Source organism: Protomyctophum bolini, assembly GCF_963924005.1.
Source record: "Protomyctophum bolini genome assembly, chromosome: 21".
In the NCBI taxonomy this organism is placed as follows: Eukaryota; Metazoa; Chordata; class Actinopteri; order Myctophiformes; family Myctophidae; genus Protomyctophum; species Protomyctophum bolini.
In genome coordinates this window covers 5497553-5503552 of record NC_137882.1, presented here as the reverse complement: position 1 = coordinate 5503552, position 6000 = coordinate 5497553, and the positions used below count along the sequence as shown (strand labels likewise).

Below are 6000 nucleotides of genomic sequence, written 5' to 3'. Positions count from 1 at the left end.
CTTCTCCTCTCTGTTTCTCCCTGCTTTCTTTCCAATTTATAGCACAAAAAGTGTGGCACTTTGTGTTTGGTAGTTTATTTCTCCACTTGCAACAATGCTTCTTTGCAATAACCTTTTATACTCTTAGAAAGCCGGTCTATTTCCCTTTTTAGATTAAAAATGTGAAAGTAGCAGCAGTTGTGCCTGTTGTGGAGCAGCCAGACACTCACTATAAGAATGGAGTGAAAACATGTGACTAACATCCAGTACCTTCGCATGGTGTTTATCTTCATACCGCTGCAAGAAAAAGTAATCTCTGTGATGCAACGTCCATGTAACGTGCACTCTCTCACTCTCTGACCATTACTTTAATAGTCTTTTCCCTCACCACTCTTTAATGATATCTCGAAGTACCATACACACACACACACACACGGTAAACCTGCCTCTAACAAATGAGTTTACCACCGTGGACATAACCTTCACTGGGCTCATTATCATAGATTGCATGGCTTTTCATAAAGCTGAGACCCCGGGTGACGCATTTTACAAACGCGATGGACACACACACACACACACACACACACACACACACACACACACACACTGATCTGTAATGAGACCTTATTCCGGACACCCCGACTCTCGCCTGGCCCGTAAATTACATCCGTCACTCAGACCATACATACTTAATCAGCTAATGTTGTTTTATTCCTTATTATTAATTTCCACCGGTTTTCTGATTTATCTAAAAGCGCTCCGGATCGCACAAATATTCTGTCTCCTCCTTTACAGTTCACTGAGGGAGAGAAAGGCAAAGAGAGAGAGAGAGAGAGAGCAAGGGCCCTGTGCTTATTCGTGTACTTAGGGGATTGCATCAGTAATGAATTGACTGGCTGTTTAGGCATACATAACATTGCCTACTACTCACCTTAATAATGTAAGCAGGTCGTAACTCCTGCTAACCCAAGGGTACCCAAGGCACATAGAGACATACACATATGTAAATATACCCATGCGCAATTGCACATACATATACACACACGCGCATGCATACGCTCAGCCTATATTAGCCAATGACCTCTGTGTGTGCAAGGTCTTCTCATCGTCGCATTGCTCCTCTATATGGGCAATTCATGCATGTTTTATTATTGGGGAGAATCTTACGGTGTGCGCCTGCATGCGAGTGTGAGTGTGTGTGTGTGTGTGTGTGTGTGTGTGTGTGTGTGTGTGTGTGTGGTTTTGGACATATGAGCTTTTCAGCTGACAGCGACGATACACTAAATATTCAGTTATTGGTTCAAAAAATGTTTGTGCAATGACGTCATTCAGCTATAGACGCTCTCTCCCTAAACGAGGAGCGCTCTCTCTCCTAGGCTGTGTTGTTTACTGTGTTCTAAAGGCGTTGACCTGAAAGGAGAGTCGTCCATTAAGCAGACATGAAGGGTTCCGATCTGTCTGCGCCGTACATCAAATATTAACCTCTGCACTAATGGACAGGACCTCATCGCTCACTCATGTGTCTTACTGTCTGTCTCTCTCTCTCTGCCCTGTGTGTGTGTGTGTGTGTGTGTGTGTGTGTGTGTGTGTGTGTGTGTGTGTGTGTGTGTGTGTGTGTGTGTGTGTGTGTGTGTGTGTGTGTGTGTGTGTGTGTGTGTGTGTGTGTGTGTGTGTGTGTGTGTGTGTGTGTGTGTGTGTGTGTGTGTGTGTGTGTGTGTGTGTGCGTGCGCACGTGTGCGTGAGTAACTGCGTGTTTTTAAGTGTATAAACAGTGTGTGCGTGCATGCGCGCGGAACAGCGTGTTTTTAGGTGTATAAACGGTGTGTGTGTGCGTGTGCTTGTGTGTGTGTGCGTGCAAAAGGGGATTTACTGTTAAATGTTAGCATGCCTTCCATGATGCACACACTTGTTTGTATTTCCATATTTGTGAGAACATACAAATTACAGGACAGCATCGAAAGTATCCAAAACATGACAGATCCCCTAAACCTAACCTCTGAATATCTAATCCTAACACCAACCTCATCCGTCTTAAATGTCTGAAAATCTTTTTTTTTAAACCATAAAACAACTATTTCTCTTGTGAGGACCAGGAAAATGCATGGTCTTCACAACGTCTAGTTCTCTACACGCGCGAGTGCACACACACACACACACACACACACACACACACACACACACACACACACACACGTCACACACACACACACACACACACACACGTCACACACACACAGGGCTATGTGTTGACCTGTGAGTCATTAGTGTCAGCATTGATTTCCTTTTCCCAGAGTGACCTCTGTCACCACAGCCATAGAGTGCACGCTTGCCCATATTTCACCAGCGCTGCCATGTCTCTCTCTCTCTTTCTGTCTGCCTCTCTCTCTCTCTCATGAACACATTAACCCTATAGCATCTGCGAACTCAGCGAAAGTCAGCTGATCTACAAGCTCACAATGCGTCGTTTAAGCCTGTGGATCTGCTATTTTCCCCTAAGGTGTGTAATGTGTAGAGTGAAAACCAGACGGAGCCTTGCATAGAGTCCCGAGGGACTCTGGTCACCTAAGTATTCTATAGAGTTTAAGTGGTTTACTGTGGTTAAGAGCATGCCCCCACAAGCTACCCTGCTGGCCAAAGCTGAAACTGCAGAATGTTCATGGAGGTGGACGTCATAACCTCAAAGTTGAGACCCATGCAGCGCGAGCCAACTATAGCCGACAGTGGTGCTCCAAGGCAAACTCCCGGAATCCGGATGCTTCAAAGTTCAAACGCCACTGAGCAACATCCATTGAAATGAGTAGCTGTGGGCGGTGGGTTGTCCGCCCTCTAGATATATCATAACTCTATGGTTAAGAGAGGGAAGTGGAAGTTATTTCAGTCCAAGTTGTTTTATTGAATCTGAGGAGGAACTCAAAATGAACGGCAAACTTAGAGGAACTTAGAGGAACTTCTGAGTTTTTCCACTCAGATTTAATCCCCAAGCGAAGAAAACGATGCCAAACCCAATTATTGAGCCATTAGCATAATCATATTTCACATTTCATCTTCTCATCTGTTTTTTTCCCCCTCCCACTATTTGATCCTGTCGGCTTTGGAGCTAATTTGAATCTGGTGAACTGTGCTGCTGCTGCTGCCCTTGTCTTGGAAATGATCAATTTGAACTATGAAAAATATATGATTGCTCATTATTTGTTTATTTTCTCTCTCTTTTTCTTTTTTTAGGCTTTGGGGGTCGAGTCTGAGGACACTCACGCTGAAGGACCCAATCGGACACGGGTCTCACACACGTAAGTATTTATTGAGTTATGCCAATTAATTCCTACCCACATACATCTGTTACTGCTGTTGTATCCTACTGACTCACCAGCCAGTGAGGAGCCCCCACAGGGGGGACACCTACTCCTCCCGCCCCAAAACTATAGTCACCTATAGTGACAAATATCACCCTCCCCGCCCCGGCTTCCCTCCCACGCGTATAGGCGCTTGACGGAGCCGGATGCAGTGGTGGATTCGAACCCCCAGCCTTCGCAGTAGTGGTGGGCAGCCGGCTACATTACCACCTGAGCACCAGACTGCTCTGTTTTTTACACAAGAAAGAAAGTTTACTGCTTTTCTCGAATGATTTAGAACTTGTACCTAATAACTTCCTGAACACGACACACACACGTGCACACACACACGCGCACACGCACACACACACACACACACACACACACACACACACACACACACACACACACACACACACACACACTCTGGTACTGCAGGTATATCGGTATCAGCGCTGGCCCCGGGTACTTCCCTTCTCCCTGGGGAGGTGGAGCTCCCCGGGGTGTCACGACAGCACCGCTGTCCCCATAGCAATATGCAAATCTCCATGTTGGTCGTCGTTGAGTGGAATCCTTGTATCTCCACATTTTTCAACTTTAATTATTTTTTTGGTAAATTGATACCCTATAGTTTCATCATCACTGTCACACAAAATGTGTGAAAATAGCCGATCTATACAATCTCACGACGTGTCGCATCGTGATGCGTGATGCTTGTAGATCGTCTGTTACGATAACAGTAATGGTTTTGGACAAGGTTTCCACCCGACAGCGCTGATATGATACTTCCCACCATGCAATGCTCCCAGGCTGTGTAAGACTTGTCCTGTCTCAACCTCACAAAGAGGTTTTTTCATGATAAGTTTCATACATTTTGACAAAACTGATGAAAGAGTCATTTGCTGAATCTGAAAACTTTGCGTTCATATTACATATGCATGGACGTGCTGTGTGACTGTCTAAGTCTATGGACTGATTGCAGATTTCCCCGTCACTGTCTGGCCGAGACTGCTGGCCCGAGACTGAAAACCCAGACTTATGTAAAACAGGTCCAATATTACCGGGCACTGAAGTGCCGCTATAGGACTGGGTGCTTCCCTGATTGAATGTTAATGTTGTCTGGTTATGAAATTCACATTTTCTTTCCTAATTGACAGTAAGAAGTAACAATGATAGAATCACACTCGTGTGAAGTGCAGCACCGCCTTTCATATCAAGGATGAGGGACTTGGCTATCCTATGCACAGCTTTGTGTGTGTGTGCGTGTGTGTGTGTGTGTGTGTGTGTGTGTCTGTCTGTATATTATGAGCACGGAATCCATGACTTTGAGACTGGCTGATGTACGACGATGTTCTCGTCATCGGAAATCATACAGACCGACATAACACAAAGCTGTGCGTTTTCATCGTGACGATGTACAGATGGTAGCATCAAGAGAGCGCCTAGACCAGGCGTCTCTTCCGGGTTTTTAAACTGGTGGTGGAAATGATGCTCACACGTGGCTTCAACTTGTAGCGTCGGCAAAAAAAAAAAAGACGTTCGCTGTTTGTTTTCATGTAGCTCTGTTGCTCCGAAGAGTGTAACCAGTGGATGAGTCCTCCGGCTCCTCGGAATTTAATCTACCAACTAATATTTACAATCTAGTCTTTAACCAGCTATAGTACTTACAAAATAATTTCTATTTAATAAGATACACATAGAGCTAAAACACCCTAATGGACCCCTGAAGTTGGTTCTGAGATCAGTGGAGCCGACATAAAATAAATAAAAACAGAAAGGCACACCGGAATGACATCAAATAGCATGTTTATGATCACTCACGAGTCACACCATTGCGTCCGTGCTTTCTCTGATTTCACTTTAACTGGGTCGGGGAAACGAAATAAATAATTAGACCAGTCGTCTCCCAATAGTGTGTGGGGACATATAGACCCTTCTGACCCTTCCTTCGGCACCTATGGCCGACGCTACAAGTTGAGGCTGCGCACGAGCGCCATTTTCATCCACCAGCTGCTTAAAAACCCCTGGTTCTAGGCCCTTTCTTGATGCCTCGTGACGCTACTGAATGGATGTACCCAGGTCCCATACACACACAAAGCCGTGACGGTTCAACTTTTTAATATTTCTCGATGTCAGTGTGGGCAAACGTGCCCCTTTCAACCGTAGCAATAAGGAGAATGCATGGATTACAGTTCTCATTGGCCATGACTGATTTAAGTTATTTAGATTCCATAAAAGTGATTCTTACTTTTTGTTTGCGGTGTCGTGCACTCAAAATAGCAGATGTACAATCTCGCTGCGACGCGTTGTGAACTTGTAGATCTTGTAGAAAAAAAACTTGTTTTCTTTATGTTGTACATACTGTGAACTCATTGCATTTAAGCAAGTAATTCAAAAGCTTTGGAAGAATATAGCTAAGGGGTATGGGATTCAATCTACATTATACCACCACCAAACTGCCAAACGTAGAGTTGCCAGAGTTTGGAGTATAGGGCTCCAACTATCGATTCTTTTCTGCAGCTTTAAGTGGTTGTAAGTAGTATAGCTACCAAGTACGAGAATCAACAAACAAACACGTCTTGACGGTCTGATGATAAACTTAACAAACTGTCAACACGGCTACCGGAAATCCTTGCAAGTCACGCTCCAAAATAAAGAATGAAACGGAAGTAGGGGGCGTGGCCAGGAATTC

General features: G+C 44.8%; 1 protein-coding gene across 1 annotated transcript in view; it reads left to right on the top strand.

The window, feature by feature from the left end:
- Positions 1-3202: 3202 nt before the first annotated feature.
- Positions 3203-6000, top strand: part of pmfbp1 (polyamine modulated factor 1 binding protein 1) — a 150070-nt gene continuing 147272 nt past the window's right edge. The window contains exon 1 of the mRNA XM_080793286.1: positions 3203-3266. The gene's annotated coding sequence lies outside the window, so the exon portion shown is untranslated. The remainder of the gene's footprint in view (positions 3267-6000) is intronic.